The 22,433-nt window shown below is 32.3% G+C and overlaps 1 protein-coding gene and 20 non-coding genes across 21 annotated transcripts in view; all 21 read right to left on the bottom strand.

The window, feature by feature from the left end:
- The window catches only part of LOC134853716 (vinculin-like), a 325,677-nt gene that overhangs the window by 46,592 nt on the left and 256,652 nt on the right, over window positions 1-22,433 (bottom strand). The gene's annotated exons all lie outside the window — the stretch shown is intronic.
- Window positions 243-314, bottom strand: Trnaq-uug (transfer RNA glutamine (anticodon UUG)). The gene has a single exon. It is a non-coding gene; the product is annotated as a tRNA-Gln (tRNA).
- Trnaq-uug (transfer RNA glutamine (anticodon UUG)) lies at window positions 6,213-6,284 on the bottom strand. The gene has a single exon. It is a non-coding gene; the product is annotated as a tRNA-Gln (tRNA).
- Window positions 7,472-7,543, bottom strand: Trnaq-uug (transfer RNA glutamine (anticodon UUG)). The gene has a single exon. It is a non-coding gene; the product is annotated as a tRNA-Gln (tRNA).
- Trnaq-uug (transfer RNA glutamine (anticodon UUG)) lies at window positions 10,757-10,828 on the bottom strand. The gene has a single exon. It is a non-coding gene; the product is annotated as a tRNA-Gln (tRNA).
- Window positions 11,392-11,463, bottom strand: Trnaq-cug (transfer RNA glutamine (anticodon CUG)). Its single transcript has one exon. It is a non-coding gene; the product is annotated as a tRNA-Gln (tRNA).
- Window positions 12,657-12,728, bottom strand: Trnaq-uug (transfer RNA glutamine (anticodon UUG)). Its single transcript has one exon. It is a non-coding gene; the product is annotated as a tRNA-Gln (tRNA).
- Window positions 13,284-13,355, bottom strand: Trnaq-cug (transfer RNA glutamine (anticodon CUG)). Its single transcript has one exon. It is a non-coding gene; the product is annotated as a tRNA-Gln (tRNA).
- Window positions 13,917-13,988, bottom strand: Trnaq-uug (transfer RNA glutamine (anticodon UUG)). Its single transcript has one exon. It is a non-coding gene; the product is annotated as a tRNA-Gln (tRNA).
- Window positions 14,545-14,616, bottom strand: Trnaq-cug (transfer RNA glutamine (anticodon CUG)). Its single transcript has one exon. It is a non-coding gene; the product is annotated as a tRNA-Gln (tRNA).
- On the bottom strand, window positions 15,178-15,249 carry Trnaq-uug (transfer RNA glutamine (anticodon UUG)). Its single transcript has one exon. It is a non-coding gene; the product is annotated as a tRNA-Gln (tRNA).
- Trnaq-cug (transfer RNA glutamine (anticodon CUG)) lies at window positions 15,805-15,876 on the bottom strand. Its single transcript has one exon. It is a non-coding gene; the product is annotated as a tRNA-Gln (tRNA).
- On the bottom strand, window positions 16,433-16,504 carry Trnaq-cug (transfer RNA glutamine (anticodon CUG)). The gene has a single exon. It is a non-coding gene; the product is annotated as a tRNA-Gln (tRNA).
- Window positions 17,062-17,133, bottom strand: Trnaq-cug (transfer RNA glutamine (anticodon CUG)). Its single transcript has one exon. It is a non-coding gene; the product is annotated as a tRNA-Gln (tRNA).
- Window positions 17,691-17,762, bottom strand: Trnaq-cug (transfer RNA glutamine (anticodon CUG)). The gene has a single exon. It is a non-coding gene; the product is annotated as a tRNA-Gln (tRNA).
- Window positions 18,949-19,020, bottom strand: Trnaq-uug (transfer RNA glutamine (anticodon UUG)). The gene has a single exon. It is a non-coding gene; the product is annotated as a tRNA-Gln (tRNA).
- On the bottom strand, window positions 19,574-19,645 carry Trnaq-cug (transfer RNA glutamine (anticodon CUG)). The gene has a single exon. It is a non-coding gene; the product is annotated as a tRNA-Gln (tRNA).
- Window positions 20,206-20,277, bottom strand: Trnaq-cug (transfer RNA glutamine (anticodon CUG)). The gene has a single exon. It is a non-coding gene; the product is annotated as a tRNA-Gln (tRNA).
- On the bottom strand, window positions 21,007-21,078 carry Trnaq-cug (transfer RNA glutamine (anticodon CUG)). The gene has a single exon. It is a non-coding gene; the product is annotated as a tRNA-Gln (tRNA).
- Trnaq-cug (transfer RNA glutamine (anticodon CUG)) lies at window positions 21,638-21,709 on the bottom strand. The gene has a single exon. It is a non-coding gene; the product is annotated as a tRNA-Gln (tRNA).
- Window positions 22,270-22,341, bottom strand: Trnaq-cug (transfer RNA glutamine (anticodon CUG)). Its single transcript has one exon. It is a non-coding gene; the product is annotated as a tRNA-Gln (tRNA).

Here is a 22,433-nt window from a genome sequence, read left to right on the forward strand (position 1 = left end):
CATTTTTGAAATTTGATTCTTAAGTACTGCAGGGCTTCTATCGGATAAACTCACAGTAAAATTCACTGATTTGTATGCAAAAAAAACACAGTCTGGTTCTGAGGATGATTATTAGTTCAAGTTTAGAGAAGTCAAATTCATTAATCGTCAAGAATTTTTTTAAATTTATCTAAAAAAGAGGAATTTATATGTTTCAAGATTAGCCACCAAAAACAAGTTGCGCTTTCAGAATTAACCGCTCAAGGTCTCACCGAGACTTGAACTCGGATCTTTGGATTCAAAGTCCAAGGTGCTAACCATTACACCACGAGACTTGACTAAACGATTTACCACAGCAGTTACAATTTCTACTGTACAAAAACAGTTTCATCGTAAAGCGTTAAATATAAAGCGTCAATTTTGGAAGCAAAATGTCCGGATTTTTTTAAATTTAAAATTTGGCACAGATTTTCACTTTTGTGATACTATAAAGTTCAACGTCAAAAACAATTTTTGTAGTTTTAGGTACTCAGGAGTCTGAAAAACGACATTACCTGATGCAAAAAAGAATTAGTTGAACACATCTGTAAAATCAAAGCATAATGAAAATATGAGAAGCCGCAAAGTAGACAAAAAGCTAAAGGTTGATTCATTTTCGAAATTTGATTCTGAACTACTGCAGGGTTTCTATCGGAAAAACTCCAGTAAAAATTACTGATTTGTATGCAAAAAATAACACAGTCTGGTGCTGAGAATGGTTATAAATTCAGGTTTAGAGAAGCCAAATTCATTAATCGTCTAGAATTTTTTTAAAATTTATCTAAAAAAGAAGTGTTTATATGTTTCAAGATAAGCCAAAAAAACAAGTTGCGCTTTCAGATTTAACCGATCAAGTTCTCACGGATTCATAGTCCAAGGTGCTTACCATTACACCACGAGACCTGATTAAACGATTTACCACAGCAGTAACAATTTCTACTGTACAAAAACAGTTTCAACATAAAGCGTTAAATATAAAGCGTCAATTTTGGAAGCAAAATGTGCGGACTTTTTTTTATTAATTTAGAATTTGGCACAGATTTTCACTTTTGTGATACTATAAAACTCAACGTCAAAAACACTTTTTGTAGTTTTAGGTACTCAGGATTCTAAAAAATGACATTACCTGAAGCAAAACTTTTTTTTTGATTACATCTGTAAAGTCAAGGCATAATGAAATATGAGAAGCCGCAATTAGCCAATAACCTAAGGGCTGTTTCATCGTCGAAAGATGTTTCTTACCTACAGCAGGGCTTACTATCGGAAAAACTCAAACTAAAAAAACTACCTGATTTATATCTAAACATTAACACAGACTGGTGCTGAGGAAGATTATAAAATCAGTTTTAGGGAATTCAAACTCATTAGTCGTCTAAAAAAATTTTAATTTAAAAAAGAAGAATTCAAAGGTTTTAAGATTAGCCACCAAAAATCAGTTGCGATTCGAGATGTAAACGATTAAGGTCTCATCGAGATTTCAACTCGGATCTTTGGATTCAAAGTCCAAGGTGCTAACCTTTACACCAAGAAACATGTAACAAACGCTTGACACAGCAGTAACAATTCCTACTGTAGAAAAACAGTTTCATCGTAAAGCGTTAAAAATAAAGCTTCAATTTTGGATTGGAAGCAAAATGTCCGGAATTCTTTTTTTTTAGTTTAGAATTTAGCACAGATTTTCACTTTTGTGATACTATAAAACTCATCGTCAAAAACATTTTTGTAGTTTTAGGTACTCAAGATTCTAAAAAATGACATTACCTGAAGCAAAAAAAAATTAGTTGAACACATCTGTAAAATCAAAGCATAATGAAAAATTGAGAAGCCGATGAAAAAATGAGAAGCCGCAATTAGCCAATAATCTAAGGGCTGCTTCATCGTCGACAGTTGATTCTTAACTACTGCAGGTCTTTTATTGGATAAACTCATAGTAAAACTAACTGATTTTATGTAAAAATTAACACAGTCTGCTGCTGAGGATGTTATAAATTCAGTTTTAGGGAAGTCAAATCCCTAGTCGTCTAAAAGAAACTTAATTTATATGAAAAAGTAGTATTGAAATGTTTTAAGATTAGCCACCAAAAACAGTGTGAGATTTCTGATTTAACCAATTGAGGTCTCACCGAGATTTGAACTCAGATCTTTGGGTTCAAAGTCCAAGGTTCTATCCATTACACCATGAAACCTATAACAATCGCTTATTACAGCAGTAACAAATCCTACAGTACAAAAACAGTTTCATCGTAAAGGGTTAAACATAAAGCGTCAATTTTGAAAGCAAAATGTCAGGAATTCTTTTTAAAAAAATTAGAATTTACAGATTTTCACTTTTGTGATACTATAAAACTCATCGTTATAAACAATTTTTGTAGTTTTAAATACTCAGGAGTCTGAAAAACGACATTACCTGATGCAAAAAAGAATTAGTTGAACACATCTGTAAAGTCAAGGCATAATGAAATATGAGAAGCCGCAATTAGCCAATAACCTAAGGGCTGTTTCATCGTCGAAAGATGTTTCTTACCTACAGCAGGGCTTACTATCGGAAAAACTCAAACTAAAAAAACTACCTGATTTATAACTAAACATTAACACAGACTGGTGCTGAGGAAGATTATAAAATCAGTTTTAGGGAATTCAAACTCATTAGTCGTCTAAAAAAATTTTAATTTAAAAAAGAAGAATTCAAAGGTTTTAAGATTAGCCACCAAAAATCAGTTGCGATTCGAGATGTAAACGATTAAGGTCTCATCGAGATTTCAACTCGGATCTTTGGATTCAAAGTCCAAGGTGCTGACCTTTACACCATGAAACCTGTAACAAACGCTTGACACAGCAGTAACAATTCCTACTGTAGAAAAACAGTTTCATCGTAAAGCGTTAAAAATAAAGCTTCAATTTTGGATTGGAAGCAAAATGTCCGGAATTCTTTTTTTTTAGTTTAGAATTTAGCACAGATTTTCACTTTTGTGATACTATAAAACTCATCGTCAAAAACATTTTTGTAGTTTTAGGTACTCAAGATTCTAAAAAATGACATTACCTGAAGCAAAAAAAAATTAGTTGAACACATCTGTAAAATCAAAGCATAATGAAAAATTGAGAAGCCGATGAAAAAATGAGAAGCCGCAATTAGCCAATAATCTAAGGGCTGCTTCATCGTCGACAGTTGATTCTTAACTACTGCAGGTCTTTTATCGGATAAACTCATAGTAAAACTAACTGATTTTATGTAAAAATTAACACAGTCTGCTGCTGAGGATGTTATAAATTCAGTTTTAGGGAAGTCAAATCCCTAGTCGTCTAAAAGAAACTTAATTTATATGAAAAAGTAGTATTGAAATGTTTTAAGATTAGCCACCAAAAACAGTGTGAGATTTCTGATTTAACCAATTGAGGTCTCACCGATATTTGAACTCGGATCTTTGGGTTCAAAGTCCAAGGTTCTATCCATTACACCATGAAACCTATAACAATCGCTTAACACAGCAGTAACAAATCCTACTGTACAAAAACAGTTTCATCGTAAAGGGTTAAACATAAAGCGTCAATTTTGAAAGCAAAATGTCAGGAATTCTTTTTAAAAAAATTAGAATTTGGCACAGATTTTCACTTTTGTGATACTATAAAACTCATCGTTATAAACAATTTTTGTAGTTTTAAAAACTCAGGAGTCTGAAAAACGACATTACCTGATGCAAAAAAGAATTAGTTGAACACATCTGTAAAATCAAAGCATAATGAAAATATGAGAAGCCGCAAAGTAGCCAAAAAGCTAAGGGCTGATTCATTTTCGAAATTTGATTCTTAACTACTGCAGGGCTTCTATCGGATAAACTCACAGTAAAATTTACTGAGTTGTATGAAAAAATAACACAGTCTGGTTCTGAGGATGGTTATAAGTTCAAGTTTAGAGAAGTCAAATTCATTAATCGTCAAGAATTTTTTTAAATTTATCTAAAAAGAGGAATTTGTATGTTTCAAGATTAGCCACTAAAAACAAGTTGCGCTTTCAGATTTAACCGATCAAGACTTGAACTCGGATCTTTGGATTCAAAGTCCAAGGTACTAACCATTACACCACGAGACCTGACTAAACGATTTACCACAGCAGTAACAATTTCTACTGTACAAAAACAGTTTCATCGTAAAGCGTTAAATATAAAGCGTCAATTTTGGAAGCAAAATGTCCGGACTTTTTTAAATTTAGAATTTGGCACAGATTCTCACTTTTGTGATACTATAAAGTTCAACGTCAAAAACAATTTTTGTAGTTTTAGGTACTCAGGAGTCTGAAAAACGACATTACCTGATGCAAAAAAGAATTAGTTGAACACATCTGTAAAATCAAAGCATAATGAAAATATGAGAAGCCGCAAAGTAGACAAAAAGCTAAAGGTTGATTCATTTTCGAAATTTGATTCTTAACTACTGCAGGGTTTCTATCGGAAAAACTCCAGTAAAAATTACTGATTTGTATGAAAAAATAACACAGTCTGGTGTTGAGAATGGTTATAAATTCAGGTTTAGAGAAGCCAAATTCATTAATCGTCTAGAATTTTTTTAAATTTATCTAAAAAAGAAGTGTTTATATGTTTCAAGATAAGCCAAAAAAACAAGTTGCGCTTTCAGATTTAACCGCTCAAGTTCTCACGGATTCCTAGTCCAAGGTGCTTACCATTACACCACGAGACCTGATTAAACGATTTACCACAGCAGTAACAATTTCTACTGTACAAAAACAGTTTCAACATAAAGCGTTAAATATAAAGCGTCAATTTTGGAATCAAAATGTGCGGAATTTTTTTTTTAATTTAGAATTTGGCACAGATTTTCACTTTTGTGATACTATAAAACTCAACGTCAAAAACACTTTTTGTAGTTTTAGGTACTCAGGATTCTAAAAAATGACATTACCTGAAGCAAAACTTTTTTTTGATTACATCTGTAAAGACAAGGCATAATGAAATATGAGAAGCCGCAATTAGCCAATAACCTAAGGGCTGTTTCATCGTCGAAAGATGTTTCTTACCTACAGCAGGGCTTACTATCGGAAAAATTCAAACTAAAAAAACTACCTGATTTATATCTAAACATTAACACAGACTGGTGCTGAGGAAGATTATAAAATCAGTTTTAGGGAATTCAAAGTCATTAGTCGTCTAAAAAAAATTTAATTTAAAAAAGAAGAATTCAAAGGTTTTAAGATTAGCCACCAAAAATAAGTTGAGATTTCTGATTTAACCGATTGAACTCGGATCTTTGGATTCAAAGTTCAAGGTGCTAACCATTACACCATGAAACCTATAACAATCGCTAAAAACAGCAGTAACAAATCCTACTGTACAAAAACAGTTTCATCGTAAAGCGTTAAACATAAAGCGTCAAATTTAGAAGCAAAATGTCCGGAATTCTTTTTTGAAAATTTAGAATTTGGCACAGATTTTCACTTTTGTGATACTATAAAACTCATCGTTATTAACAATTTTTGTAGTTTTAAATACTCAGGAGTCTGACAAACGACATTACCTGATGCAAAAAAGAATTAGTTGAACACATCTGTAAAATCAAAGCATAATGAAAATATGAGAAGCCGCAAAGTAGCCAAAAAGCTAAGGGCTGATTCATTTTCGAAATTTGATTCTTAACTACTGCAGGGCTTCTATCGGATTAAATCACAGTGAAATTTACTGATTTGTGTGAAAAAAATAACACAGTCTGGTTCTGAGGATGGTTATAAGTTCAAGTTTAGAGATGTCCAATTCATTAATCGTCTAGAATTTTTTTAAAATTTATCTAAGAAAGAGGAATTTATATGTTTCAAGATTAGCCACCAAAAACAAGTTGCGCTTTCAGATTTATCAGAAGAATCAGCTGAACACGTCTGTAAAATCAAAGCATAATGAAAATATGAGAACCCGCAAAGTAGCCAAAAAGCTAAGTGTTGATTCATTTTCGAAATTTGATTCTTAACTACTGCAGGGCTTCTATCGGAAAAACTCTCAGTAAAAATTACTGATTTGTATGAAAAAATAACACAGTCTGGTGCTGAGGATGGTTATAAGTTCAAGTTTAGAGAAGTCAAATTCATTAATCGTCTAGAATTTTTTTTTTAATTTATCTAAAAACGAAGAATTTATATGTTTCAAGATTAGCCACCAAAAACAAGTTGCTCTTTCAGATATAACCAATCAAGGTCTCACCGAGACTTGAACTCGGATCTTTGGATTCAAAATCCAAGGTGCTAACCATTACACCACGAGACGTGACTAAACAATTTACCACAGCAGTAACAATTTCTACTTCACAAAAACAGTTTCATCGTAAAGCATTAAATATAAAGCGTCAATTTTGGAAGCAAAATAACCGGGTTTTTTTTTAATTTAGAATTTGGCACAGCTTTTCACTTTTGTGATACTATAAAACTCAACGTTAAAAACACTTTTTGTAGTTTTAGGTACTCAGGATTCTAAAAAATGACATTACCTGAAACAAAACTTTTTTTTTATTAAATCTGTAAAGTCAAGGCATAATGAAATATGAGAAGCCGCAATTAGCCAATAACCTAAGGGCTGTTTCATCGTCGACAGTTGATTCTTAACTACTTCAGGTCTTCTATCGGATAAACTCATAGTAAAACTTACTAATTTTATATAAAAATTAACACAGTCTGATGCTGAGGATGTTATAAATTCAGTTTTAGGGAAGTCAAATCCCTAGTCGTCTAAGAGAAACTTAATTTATATTTAAAAAAATAGGTATTGAAATGTTTTAAGATTAGCCACCAAAAACAGTATGAGATTTCTGAATTAACCGATTGAGGTCTCACCGAGATTTGAACTCGGATCTCTAGATTCAAAGTCCAAGGTGCTAACCATTTCACCATTACACCTATAACAATCGCTTAACATAGCAGTAACAAATCCTACTGACAAAAACAGTTTCATCGTAAATGGTTAAACATAAAGCGTCAATTTTGAAACCAAAATGTCCGGATTTCTTTTTTAAAAATTTAGAATTTGGCACAGATTTTCACTTTTGTGATACTAAAAAACTCAACGTTATAAACAATTTTTGTAGTTTTAAATACTCAGGAGTCTGAAAAACGACATTACCTGATGCAAAAAACAATTAGTTGAACACATCTGTAAAATCAAAGCATAATGAAAATATGAGAAGCCGCAAAGTAGCCAAAAAGCTAAGGGCTGATTCATTTTTGAAATTTGATTCTTAAGTACTGCAGGGCTTCTATCGGATAAACTCACAGTAAAATTTACTGATTTGTATGCAAAAAAAACACAGTCTGGTTCTGAGGATGATTATTAGTTCAAGTTTAGAGAAGTCAAATTCATTAATCGTCAAGAATTTTTTTAAATTTATCTAAAAAAGAGGAATTTATATGTTTCAAGATTAGCCACCAAAAACAAGTTGCGCTTTCAGATTTAACCGCTCAAGGTCTCACCGATACTTGAACTCGGATCTTTGGATTCAAAGTCCAAGGTGCTAACCATTACACCACGAGACCTGACTAAACGATTTACCACAGCAGTTACAATTTCTACTGTACAAAAACAGTTTCATCGTAAAGCGTTAAATATAAAGCGTCAATTTTGGAAGCAAAATGTCCGGACTTTTTTAAATTTAGAATTTGGCACAGATTTTCACTTTTGTGATACTATAAAGTTCAACGTCAAAAACAATTTTTGTAGTTTTAGGTACTCAGGAGTCGCGTTTAACAGAGGTACGCGTTTAACATAAAGCGTCAATTTTGGAAGCAAGAAGTCCGGAATTCTTTTTAAAAATTTAGAATTTAGCACAAATTTTCACTTTTGTGATGATATAAAACTCATCGTTATAAACAATTTTTGTAATTTTAAGTACTCAGGAGTCTGAAAAACGACATTACCTGATGCAAAAAAGAATTAGTTGAACACATCTGTAAAATCAAAGCATAATGAAAATATGAGAAGCCGCAAAGTAGACAAAAAGCTAAAGGTTGATTCATTTTCGAAATTTGATTCTTAACTACTGCAGGGTTTCTATCGGAAAAACTCCAGTAAAAATTACTGATTTGTATGAAAAAATAACACAGTCTGGTGTTGAGAATGGTTATAAATTCAGGTTTAGAGAAGCCAAATTCATTAATCGTCTAGAATTTTTTTTAAATTTATCTAAAAAAGAAGTGTTTATATGTTTCAAGATAAGCCAAAAAAACAAGTTGCGCTTTCAGATTTAACCGATCAAGTTCTCACGGATTCCTAGTCCAAGGTGCTTACCATTACACCACGAGACCTGATTAAACGATTTACCACAGCAGTAACAATTTCTACTGTACAAAAACAGTTTCAACATAAAGCGTTAAATATAAAGCGTCAATTTTGGAATCAAAATGTGCGGAATTTTTTTTTTAATTTAGAATTTGGCACAGATTTTCACTTTTGTGATACTATAAAACTCAACGTCAAAAACACTTTTTGTAGTTTTAGGTACTCAGGATTCTAAAAAATGACATTACCTGAAGCAAAACTTTTTTTTGATTACATCTGTAAAGACAACGCATAATGAAATATGAGAAGCCGCAATTAGCCAATAACCTAAGGGCTGTTTCATCGTCGAAAGATGTTTCTTACCTACAGCAGGGCTTACTATCGGAAAAATTCAAACTAAAAAAACTACCTGATTTATATCTAAACATTAACACAGACTGGTGCTGAGGAAGATTATAAAATCAGTTTTAGGGAATTCAAAGTCATTAGTCGTCTAAAAAAAATTTAATTTAAAAAAGAAGAATTCAAAGGTTTTAAGATTAGCCACCAAAAAAAAGTTGAGATTTCTGATTTAACCGATTGAACTCGGATCTTTGGATTCAAAGTTCAAGGTGCTAACCATTACACCATGAAACCTATAACAATCGCTAAAAACAGCAGTAACAAATCCTACTGTACAAAAACAGTTTCATCGTAAAGCGTTAAACATAAAGCGTCAAATTTAGAAGCAAAATGTCCGGAATTCTTTTTTGAAAATTTAGAATTTGGCACAGATTTTCACTTTTGTGATACTATAAAACTCATCGTTATTAACAATTTTTGTAGTTTTAAATACTCAGGAGTCTGACAAACGACATTACCTGATGCAAAAAAGAATTAGTTGAACACATCTGTAAAATCAAAGCATAATGAAAATATGAGAAGCCGCAAAGTAGCTAAAAAGCTAAGGGTTGGTTCATTTTCGAAATTTGATTCTTAGCTACTGCAGGGCTTCTATCGGAAAAACTCTCAGTAAAAATTACTGGTTTGTATGAAAAAATAACACAGTCTGGTGCTGAGATTGGTTATAAATTCAAGTTTAGAGAAGCCAAATTCATTAATCGTCTGGAATTTTTTAAAAAAATTTATCTGAAATGAAGTGTTTATATGTTTCAAGATAAGCCAACAAAACAAGTTGCGCTTTCAGATTTAACCGATCAAGGTCTCACGGATTCATAGTCCAAGGTGCTAACCATTACACCACGAGACCTATTCAAACGATTTACCACAGCAGTAACAATTTCTACTGTACAAAAACAGTTTCATCGTAAAGCGTTAAATATAAAGCGTCAATTTTGGAAGCAAAATGTCCGCAATTCTTCTTTTTTAAATTTAGAATTTGGCACAGATTTTCACTTTTGTGATACTATAAAACTCATTGTCAAAAACACTTTTTGTAGTTTTAGGTACTCAGGATTCTAAAAAATGACAATACCTGAAGCAAAAAAAAATTATTTGAACACATCTGTAAAGTCAAGGCATAATGAAATATGAGAAGCCGCAATTAGCCAATAACCTAAGGGCTGTTTCATTGTCGAAAGTTGATTCTTACCTACAGCCGGGCTTACTATCGACTATCGGAAAAACTCATACTAAAAAAACGACTTGATTTACATCTAAGCAATAACACAGACTGGTGCTGAGGATGGTTATAAAATCAGTTTTAGGGAATTCAAACTCATAAGTCGTTTAAAAAAATTCAATTTAAAAAAAAAAGAACAATTCAAATGTTTTCAGACTAGCCATCAAAAATCAGTTGCGATTCGAGATTTAACCGATTAAGGTCTCACTGAGATTTCAACTGGGATCTTTGGATTCAAAGTCCAAGGTGCTAACCTTTACACCATGAAACCTGTAACAAACGCTTAACACAGCAGTAACAAATCCTACTGAACAAAAACAGTTTCATCGTAAAGCGTTAAATATAAAGCGTCAATTTTGAAAGCAAAATGCCCGGAAATCTTTGTAAAAACATTTAGAATCGGGCACAGATTGTCACTTTTGTGATACTATAAAACTCATCGTTAAAAACAATTTTTGTAGTTTTAGGTACTCAGGATTCTAAAAAATGACATTACTTGAAGCATAAAAAAATTAGTTGAACCCATCTGTAAAATCAAGGCATAATGAAAATTTGAGAAGCCGATGAAAACATGAGAAGCCGCAATTAGCCAATAACCTAAGGGCTGTTTCATCGTCAACAGTTCATTCTTAACTACTGCAGGTCTTTTATCGGATAAACTCATAGTAAAATTTACTGATTTTATGTAAAAAATTAACACAGTCTGCTGCTGAGGATGTTATAAATTCAGTTTTAGGGAAGTCAAACCCCTAGTCGTCTAAAAAAACTTAATTTATCTACAAAAAGTAGTATTGAAATATTTTAAGATTAGCCACCAATAACAGTTTGAGATTTCTGATTTAACCGACTAAGGTCTCACCGAGATTTGAACTCGGATCTTTGGATTCAAAGTCCAAGGTGCTAAGCATTACACCATGAAACCTATAACAACCGCTTAACACAGCAGTAACAAATACTACTGTACAAAAACAGTTTCATCGTAAAGCGTTAAACATAAAGCGTCAATTTTGGAAGCAAAATGTCCGGAATTCTTTTTAAAAAATTTAGAATTTGGCACAGATTTTCACTTTTGCGATACTATAAAACTCATCGTTATAAATAACTTTTGTAGTTTTAAGTACTCAGGAGTCTGAAAAACGACATTACCTGATGCAAAAAAGAATTAGTTGAACACATCTGTAAAATCAAAGCAAAAAGAAAATATGAGAAGCCGCAAAGTAGCGAAAAAGCTAAGGGCTGATTCATTTTCGAAATTTGATTCTTAACTACTGCAGGGCTTCTATCGGATGAACTCACAGTAAAATTTACTGATTGTTATGAAAAAAATAACACAGTCTGGTGCTGAGGATGGTTATAAATTCAAGTTTAGAGAAGTCAAATTCATTAATCGTCTAGATTTTTTTAAAATTGATCTAAAAAAGAAAAACTTTTATGTTTCAAGATTAGCCACCAAAAACAAGATGCGCTTTCAGATTTAACCGATCAAGGTCTCACCGAGACTTGAACTCGGATCTTTGGATTCAGAGTCCAAGGTGCTAACCATTACACCACGAGACCTGATTAAACGATTTACCACAGCAGTAACAATTTCTACTGTACAAAAACAGCTTCATCGTAAAGCGTTAAATATAAAGCGTCAATTTGGGAAGCAAAATGCCAGGAATTTTTTTTAAATTTAGAATTTGGCACATATTTTCACTTTTGTGATACTATAAAACTCAACGTCAAAAACAATTTTTGTAGTTTTAGGTACTCAGGATTCTAAAAAATGACATTACCTGAAGCAAAACTTTTTTTTGAATACATATGTAAAGTCAAGGCATAATGAAATATGAGAAGCCGCAATTAGCCAATAACCTACGGGCTGTTTCATCGTCGAAAGATGTTTCTTACCTACAACAGGGCTTACTATCGGAAAAACTCAAACTAAAAAAAAAAACTACCTGATTGTTATCTAAACATTAACACAGACTGGTGCTGAGGAAGGTTATAAAATCAGTTTTAGGGAATTCAAACTCATTAGTCGGCTAAAAAAAATTTAATTTTAAAAAAAAGAAGAATTCAAAGGTTTTAAGTTTAGCCACCAAAAATAAGTTGAGATTTCAGATTTAACCGATTAAGATCTCACCGTGATTTGAACTCGGACCTTGGATTCAAAGTCCAAGGTGCTAACCATTACACCATGAAACCTATAACGATCGCTTAACACAGTAGTTACAAATCCTACTGTACAAAAACAGTTTCATCGTAAAGCGTTAAACATAAAGCGTCAATTTTAGAAGCAAAATGTCCGAAATTTTTTTCAAAAAAAAGAATTTGGCACAGATTTTTATTTTTGTGATACTATAAAACTCATCGTTATAAACAATTTTTGTAGTTTTAAGTACTCAAGAGTCTGAAAAATGATATTACCTGATGCAAAAAAGAATCAGCTGAACACGTCTGTAAAATCAAAGCATAATGAAAATATGAGAACCCGCAAAGTAGCCAAAAAGCTAAGTGTTGATTCATTTTCGAAATCTGATTCTTAACTACTGCAGGGCTTCTATCGGAAAAACTCTCAGTAAAAATTACTGATTTGTATGAAAAAATAACACAGTCTGGTGCTGAGGATGGTTATAAGTTCAAGTTTAGAGAAGTCAAATTCATTAATCGTCTAGAATTTTTTTAAATTTATCTAAAAAAGAAGAATTTATATGTTTCAAGATTAGCCACCAAAAACAAGTTGCTCTTTCAGATATAACCAATCAAGGTCTCACCGAGGATTGAACTCGGATCTTTGGATTCAAAATCCAAGGTGCTAACCATTACACCACGAGACCTGATTAAACGATTTACCACAGCAGTAACAATTTCTACTGTACAAAAACAGTTTCAACGTAAAGCGTTAAATAAAAAGCGTCAATTTTGGAAGCAAAATGTCCGGATTTTTTTTTAAATTTAGAACTTGGCACAGATTTTCACTTTTGTGATACTATAAAACTCAACGTCAAAAACAATTTTTGTAGTTTTAGGTACTCAGGATTCTAAAAAATGACATTACCTGAAGCAAATTTTTTTTTTGAATTCATCTGTAAAGTCAAGGCATAATGAAATATGAGACGCCGCAATTAGCCAATAACCTAAGGGCTGTTTCATCGTCAAAAGTTGATTCTTACCTACAGCAGGGCTTACTATCGGAAAAACTCATACTAAAAAACTACCTGATTTATATCTAAACATTAACACAGACTGGCGCTGAGGAAGGTTATAAAATCAGTTTTAGGGAATTCAAACTCATTAGTCGTCTAAAAAAAATTAAATTAAAAAAGAGAAGAACTCAAAGATTTTAAGATTAGCCACCAAAAATAAGTTAAGATTCGAGATTTAACTGATTAAGGTCTCACCGAGATTTGAACTCGGATCTTTGACTTCAGAGTCCAAGGTGCTAACCATTACACCATGAAACCTGTAACAAACGCTTAACACAGCAGTACCAATTCCTACTGTACAAAAACAGTTTCATCGTAAAGCGTTAAACATAAAGCGTCAATTTTCGAAGCAAAATGTCCGGAATTCTTTTTAAAAATTTAGAATTTAGCACAAATTTTCATTTTTGTGATACTATAAAACTCATCGTTATAAACAATTTTTGTAGTTTTAAGTAGTCAAGAGTCTGAAAAATGAGTCTGAAAAATGCAAAAAAGAATAAGTTGAACACATCTGTAAAATCAAAGCATAAAGAAAATATGAGAACCCGCAAAGTAGCCAAAAAGCTAAGTGTTGATTCATTTTCGAAATCTGATTCTTAACTACTGCAGGGCTTCTATCGGAAAAACTCTCAGTAAAAATTACTGATTTGTATGAAAAAATAACACAGTCTGGTGCTGAGGATGGTTATAAGTTCAAGTTTAGAGAAGTCAAATTCATTAATCGTCTAGAATTTTTTTAAATTTATCTAAAAAAGAAGAATTTATATGTTTCAAGATTAGCCACCAAAAACAAGTTGCTCTTTCAGATATAACCAATCAAGGTCTCACCGAGGATTGAACTCGGATCTTTGAATTCAAAATCCAAGGTGCTAACCATTACACCACGAGACCTGATTAAACGATTTACCACAGCAGTAACAATTTCTACTGTACAAAAACAGTTTCAACGTAAAGCGTTAAATAAAAAGCGTCAATTTTGGAAGCAAAATGTCCGGATTTTTTTTTAAATTTAGAACTTGGCACAGATTTTCACTTTTGTGATACTATAAAACTCAACGTCAAAAACAATTTTTGTAGTTTTAGGTACTCAGGATTCTAAAAAATGACATTACCTGAAGCAAATTTTTTTTTTGAATTCATCTGTAAAGTCAAGGCATAATGAAATATGAGACGCCGCAATTAGCCAATAACCTAAGGGCTGTTTCATCGTCAAAAGTTGATTCTTACCTACAGCAGGGCTTACTATCGGAAAAACTCATACTAAAAAACTACCTGATTTATATCTAAACATTAACACAGACTGGCGCTGAGGAAGGTTATAAAATCAGTTTTAGGGAATTCAAACTCATTAGTCGTCTAAAAAAAAATTAAATTAAAAAAGAGAAGAACTCAAAGATTTTAAGATTAGCCACCAAAAATAAGTTAAGATTCGAGATTTAACTGATTAAGGTCTCACCGAGATTTGAACTCGGATCTTTGACTTCAGAGTCCAAGGTGCTAACCATTACACCATGAAACCTGTAAAAAACGCTTAACACAGCAGTACCAATTCCTACTGTACAAAAACAGTTTCATCGTAAAGCGTTAAACATAAAGCGTCAATTTTCGAAGCAAAATGTCCGGAATTCTTTTTAAAAATTTAGAATTTAGCACAAATTTTCATTTTTGTGATACTATAAAACTCATCGTTATAAACAATTTTTGTAGTTTTAAGTAGTCAAGAGTCTGAAAAATGAGTCTGAAAAATGCAAAAAAGAATAAGTTGAACACATCTGTAAAATCAAAGCATAAAGAAAATATGAGAAGCCGCAAAGTAGCCAAAAAGCTAAGGGTTGATTCATTTTCGAAATTTGATTCTTAACTACTGCAGGGCTTCTATCGGAAAAACTTTCAGTAAAAATTACTGATTTGTATGAAAAACTAACACAGTCTGGTGCTGAGGATGGTTATAAGTTCAAGTTTAGAGAAGTCAAATTCATTCATCGTCTAGAATTTTTTTAAATTTATCTAAAAAAGAAGAATTTATATGTTTCAAGATTAGTCACCAAAAACAAGTTGGTCTTTCAGATTTAACCAATCAAGGTCTCACCGAGACTTGAACTCGGATCTTTGGATTCAAAATCCAAGGTGCTAACCATTACACCACGAGACCTGATTAAACGATTTACCACAGCAGTAACAATTTCTACTGTACAAAAACAGTTTCAACGTAAAGCGTTAAATAAAAAGCGTCAATTTTGGAAGCAAAATGTCCGGAATTTTTTAGAATTTAGAATTTGGCACAGATTTTCACTTTTGTGATACTATAAAACTCAACGTCAAAAACAATTTTTGTAGTTCTAGGTACTCAGGATTCTAAAAAATGACATTACCTGAAGCAAATTTTTTTTTGAATTCATCTGTAAAGTCAAGGCATAATGAAATATGAGACGCCGCAATTAGCCAATAACCTAAGGGCTGTTTCATCGTCAAAAGTTGATTCTTACCTACAGCAGGGCTTACTATCGGAAAAACTCATACTAAAAAAACTACCTGATTTATATCTAAACATTAACACAGACTGGCGCTGAGGAAGGTTATAAAATCAGTTTTAGGGAATTCAAACTCATTAGTCGTCTAAAAAAAATTTAAATTAAAAAAGAGAAGATTTCAAAGGTTTTAAGATTAGCCACCAAAAATAAGTTAAGATTCGAGATTTAACTGATTAAGGTCTCACCGAGATTTGAACTCGGATCTTTGGATTCAGAGTCCAAGGTGCTAACCATTACACCATGAAACCTGTAACAAACGCTTAACACAGCAGTACCAATTCCTACTGTACAAAAACAGTTTCATCGTAGAGCGTTAAACATAAAGCGTCATTTTTCGAAGCAAAATGTCCGGAATTATTTTTAAAAATTTAGAATTTAGCACAAATTTTCATTTTTGTGATACTATAAAACTCAACGTCAAAAACAATTTTTGTAGTTTTAGGTACTCAGGATTCTAAAAAATGACATTACCTGAAGCAAATTTTTTTTTGAATTCATTTGTAAAGTCAAGGCATAATGAAATATGAGACGCCGCAATTAGCCAATAACCTAAGGGCTGTTTCATCGTCAAAAGTTGATTCTTACCTACAGCAGGGCTTACTATCGGAAAAACTCATACTAAAAAACTACCTGATTTATATCTAAACATTAACACAGACTGGCGCTGAGGAAGGTTATAAAATCAGTTTTAGGGAATTCAAACTCATTAGTCGTCTAAAAAAAATTAAATTAAAAAAGAGAAGAACTCAAAGATTTTAAGATTAGCCACCAAAAATAAGTTAAGATTCGAGATTTAACTGATTAAGGTCTCACCGAGATTTGAACTCGGATCTTTGACTTCAGAGTCCAAGGTGCTAACCATTACACCATGAAACCTGTAACAAACGCTTAACACAGCAGTACCAATTCCTACTGTACAAAAACAATTTCATCGTAGAGCGTTAAACATAAAGCGTCATTTTTCGAAGCAAAATGTCCGGAATTCTTTTTAAAAATTTAGAATTTAGCACAAATTTTCATTTTTGTGATACTATAAAACTCAACTTCAAAAACAATTTTTGTAGTTCTAGGTACTCAGGATTCTAAAAAATGACATTACCTGAAGCAAAATTTTTTTGAATTCATCTGTAAAGTCAAGGCATAATGAAATATGAGACGCCGCAATTAGCCAATAACCTAAGGGCTGTTTCATCGTCAAAAGTTGATTCTTACCTACAGCAGGGCTTACTATCGGAAAAACTCATACTAAAAAAACTACCTGATTTATATCTAAACATTAACACAGACTGGCGCTGAGGAAGGTTATAAAATCAGTTTTAGGGAATTCAAACTCATTAGTCGTCTAAAAAAAATTTAAATTAAAAAAGAGAAGATTTCAAAGGTTTTAAGATTAGCCACCAAAAATAAGTTAAGATTCGAGATTTAACTGATTAAGGTCTCACCGAGATTTGAACTCGGATCTTTGGATTCAGAGTCCAAGGTGCTAACCATTACACCATGAAACCTGTAACAAACGCTTAACACAGCAGTACCAAATCCTACTGTACAAAAACAGTTTCATCGTAGAGCGTTAAACATAAAGCGTCATTTTTCGAAGCAAAATGTCCGGAATTCTTTTTAAAAATTTAGAATTTAGCACAAATTTTCATTTTTGTGATACTATAAAACTCAACGTCAAAAACAATTTTTGTAGTTTTAGGTACTCAGGATTCTAAAAAATGACATTACCTGAAGCAAATGTTTTTTTGAATTCATTTGTAAAGTCAAGGCATAATGAAATATGAGACGCCGCAATTAGCCAATAACCTAAGGGCTGTTTCATCGTCAAAAGTTGATTCTTACCTACAGCAGGGCTTACTATCGGAAAAACTCATACTAAAAAACTACCTGATTTATATCTAAACATTAACACAGACTGGCGCTGAGGAAGGTTATAAAATCAGTTTTAGGGAATTCAAACTCATTAGTCGTCTAAAAAAAAATTAAATTAAAAAAGAGAAGAACTCAAAGATTTTAAGATTAGCCACCAAAAATAAGTTAAGATTCGAGATTTAACTGATTAAGGTCTCACCGAGATTTGAACTCGGATCTTTGACTTCAGAGTCCAAGGTGCTAACCATTACACCATGAAACCTGTAACAAACGCTTAACACAGCAGTACCAATTCCTACTGTACAAAAACAGTTTCATCGTAAAGCGTTAAACATAAAGCGTCAATTTTGGAAGCAGAATGTCCGGAATTTTTTAGAATTTAGAATTTGGCACAGATTTTCACTTTTGTGAAACTATAAAACTCAACGTCAAAAACAATTTTTGTAGTTTTAGGTACTCAGGATTCTAAAAAATGACATTACCTGAAGCAAATTTTTTTTGAATTCATTTGTAAAGTCAAGGCATAATGAAATATGAGACGCCGCAATTAGCCAATAACCTAAGGGCTGTTTCATCGTCAAAAGTTGATTCTTACCTACAGCAGGGCTTACTATCGGAAAAACTCATACTAAAAAACTACCTGATTTATATCTAAACATTAACACAGACTGGCGCTGAGGAAGGTTATAAAATCAGTTTTAGGGAATTCAAACTCATTAGTCGTCTAAAAAAAAATTAAATTAAAAAAGAGAAGAACTCAAAGATTTTAAGATTAGCCACCAAAAATAAGTTAAGATTCGAGATTTAACTGATTAAGGTCACACCGAGATTTGAACTCGGATCTTTGACTTCAGAGTCCAAGGTGCTAACCATTACACCATGAAACCTGTAACAAACGCTTAACACAGCAGTACCAATTCCTACTGTACAAAAACAGTTTCATCGTAAAGCGTTAAACATAAAGCGTCAATTTTCGAAGCAAAATGTCCGGAATTCTTTTTAAAAATTTAGAATTTAGCACAAATTTTCATTTTTGTGATACTATAAAACTCATCGTTATAAACAATTTTTGTAGTTTTAAGTAGTCAAGAGTCTGAAAAATGAGTCTGAAAAATGCAAAAAAGAATAAGTTGAACACATCTGTAAAATCAAAGCATAAAGAAAATATGAGAAGCCGCAAAGTAGCCAAAAAGCTAAGGGTTGATTCATTTTCGAAATTTGATTCTTAACTACTGCAGGGCTTCTATCGGAAAAACTTTCAGTAAAAATTACTGATTTGTATGAAAAACTAACACAGTCTGGTGCTGAGGATGGTTATAAGTTCAAGTTTAGAGAAGTCAAATTCATTCATCGTCTAGAATTTTTTTAAATTTATCTAAAAAAGAAGAATTTATATGTTTCAAGATTAGTCACCAAAAACAAGTTGGTCTTTCAGATTTAACCAATCAAGGTCTCACCGAGATTTGAACTCGGATCTTTGGATTCAAAGTCCAAGGTGCTAACCATTACACCACGAGACCAGATTAAACGATTTACCACAGCAGTAACAATTTCTACTGTACAAAAACAGTTTCAACGTAAAGCGTTAAATAAAAAGCGTCAATTTTGGAAGCAAAATGTCCGGATTTTTTTAGAATTTAGAATTTGGCACAGATTTTCACTTTTGTGATACTATAAAACTCAACGTCAAAAACAATTTTGTAGTTTTGCGTACTCAGGATTCTAAAAAATGACATTACCTGAAGCAATTTTTTTTTTGAATTCATCTGTAAAGTCAAGGCATAATGAAATATGAGACGCCGCAATTAGCCAATAACCTAAGGGCTGTTTCATCGTCAAAAGTTGATTCTTACCTACAGCAGAGCTTACTATCGGAAAACTCATACTAAAAAAACTACCTGATTTATATCTAAACATTAACACAGACTGGCGCTGAGGAAGGTTATAAAATCAGTTTTAGGGAATTCAAACTCATTAGTCGTCTAAAAAAAATTTAAATTAAAAAAGAGAAGATTTCAAAGGTTTTAAGATTAGCCACCAAAAATAGGTTAAGATTCGAGATTTAACTGATTAAGGTCTCACCGAGATTTGAACTCGGATCTTTGGATTCAGAGTCCAAGGTGCTAACCATTACACCATGAAACCGGTAACAAACGCTTAACACAGCAGTACCAATTCCTACTGTACAAAAACAGTTTCATCGTAGAGCATTAAACATAAAGCGTCAATTTTCGAAGCAAAATGTCCGGAATTCTTTTTAAAAATTTAGAATTTAGCACAAATTTTCATTTTTGAGATACTATAAAACTCAACGTCAAAAACAATTTTTGTAGTTTTAGGTACTCAGGATTCTAAAAAATGACATTACCTGAAGCAAATTTTTTTTTTGAATTCATCTGTAAAGTCAAGGCATAATGAAATATGAGACGCCGCAATTAGCCAATAACCTAAGGGCTGTTTCATCGTCAAAAGTTGATTCTTACCTACAGCAGGGCTTACTATCGTAAAAACTCATACTAAAAAAACTACCTGATTTTTATATCTAAACATTAACACAGACTGGCGCTGAGGAAGGTTATAAAATCAGTTTTAGGGAATTCAACCTCATTAGTCGTCTAAAAAAATTTAAATTAAAAAAGAGAAGAATTCAAAGGTTTTAAGATTAGCCACCAAAAATAAGTTAAGATTCGAGATTTAACTGATTAAGGTCTCACCGAGATTTGAACTCGGATCTTTGACTTCAGAGTCCAAGGTGCTAACCATTACACCATGAAACCTGTAACAAACGCTTAACACAGAAGTACCAATTCCTACTGTACAAAAACAGTTTCATCGTAAAGCGTTTAAGATAAAGCGTCAATTTTCGAAGCAAAATGTCCGGAATTCTTTTTAAAAATTTAGAATTTAGCACAAATTTTCATTTTTGTGATACTATAAAACTCATCGTTATAAACAATTTTTGTAGTTTTAAGTAGTCAAGAGTCTGAAAAATGAGTTTCATCGTAGAGCGTTAAACATAAAGCGTCAATTTTCGAAACAAAATGTCCGGAATTCTTTTTAAAAATTTAGAATTTAGCACAAATTTTCATTTTTGTGATACTATAAAACTCAACGTCAAAAACGATTTTTGTACTTTTAGGTACTCAGGATTCTAAAAAACGACATTACCTGAAGCAAATTTTTTTTTTGAATTCATCTGTAAAGTCAAGGCATAATGAAATATGAGACGCCGCAATTAGCCAATAACCTAAGGGCTGTTTCATCGTCAAAAGTTGATTCTTACCTACAGCAGGGCTTACTATCGTAAAAACTCATACTAAAAAAACTACCTGATTTTTATATCTAAACATTAACACAGACTGGCGCTGAGGAAGGTTATAAAATCAGTTTTAGGGAATTCAAACTCATTAGTCGTCTAAAAAAAATTTAAATTAAAAAAGAGAAGATTTCAAAGGTTTTAAGATTAGCCACCAAAAATAAGTTAAGATTCGAGATTTAACTGATTAAGGTCTCACCGAGATTTGAACTCGGATCTTTGGATTCAGAGTCCAAGGTGCTAACCATTACACCATGAAACCGGTAACAAACGCTTAACACAGCAGTACCAATTCCTACTGTACAAAAACAGTTTCATCGTAGAGCATTAAACATAAAGCGTCAATTTTCGAAGCAAAATGTCCGGAATTCTTTTTAAAAATTTAGAATTTAGCACAAATTTTCATTTTTGAGATACTATAAAACTCAACGTCAAAAACAATTTTTGTAGTTTTAGGTACTCAGGATTCTAAAAAATGACATTACCTGAAGCAAATTTTTTTTTGAATTCATCTGTAAAGTCAAGGCATAATGAAATATGAGACGCCGCAATTAGCCAATAACCTAAGGGCTGTTTCATCGTCAAAAGTTGATTCTTACCTACAGCAGGGCTTACTATCGTAAAAACTCATACTAAAAAAACTACCTGATTTTTATATCTAAACATTAACACAGACTGGCGCTGAGGAAGGTTATAAAATCAGTTTTAGGGAATTCAACCTCATTAGTCGTCTAAAAAAATTTAAATTAAAAAAGAGAAGAATTCAAAGGTTTTAAGATTAGCCACCAAAAATAAGTTAAGATTCGAGATTTAACTGATTAAGGTCTCACCGAGATTTGAACTCGGATCTTTGACTTCAGAGTCCAAGGTGCTAACCATTACACCATGAAACCTGTAACAAACGCTTAACACAGCAGTACCAATTCCTACTGTACAAAAACAGTTTCATCGTAGAGCGTTATACATAAAGCGTCAATTTTCGAAGCAAAATGTCCGGAATTCTTTTTAAAAATTTAGAATTTAGCACAAATTTTCATTTTTGTGATACTATAAAACTCAACGTCAAAAACGATTTTTGTACTTTTAGGTACTCAGGATTCTAAAAAATGACATTACCTGAAGCAAATTTTTTTTTTGAATTCATCTGTAAAGTCAAGGCATAATGAAATATGAGACGCCGCAATTAGCCAATAACCTAAGGGCTGTTTCATCGTCAAAAGTTGATTCTTACCTACAGCAGGGCTTACTATCGTAAAAACTCATACTAAAAAAACTACCTGATTTTTATATCTAAACATTAACACAGACTGGCGCTGAGGAAGGTTATAAAATCAGTTTTAGGGAATTCAACCTCATTAGTCGTCTAAAAAAATTTAAATTAAAAAAGAGAAGAATTCAAAGGTTTTAAGATTAGCCACCAAAAATAAGTTAAGATTCGAGATTTAACTGATTAAGGTCTCACCGAGATTTGAACTCGGATCTTTGACTTCAGAGTCCAAGGTGCTAACCATTACACCATGAAACCTGTAACAAACGCTTAACACAGAAGTACCAATTCCTACTGTACAAAAACAGTTTCATCGTAAAGCGTTTAAGATAAAGCGTCAATTTTCGAAG

This window comes from Symsagittifera roscoffensis, chromosome 8 (assembly GCF_963678635.1).
Source record: "Symsagittifera roscoffensis chromosome 8, txSymRosc1.1, whole genome shotgun sequence".
Classification (NCBI taxonomy): Eukaryota; Metazoa; Xenacoelomorpha; order Acoela; family Convolutidae; genus Symsagittifera; species Symsagittifera roscoffensis.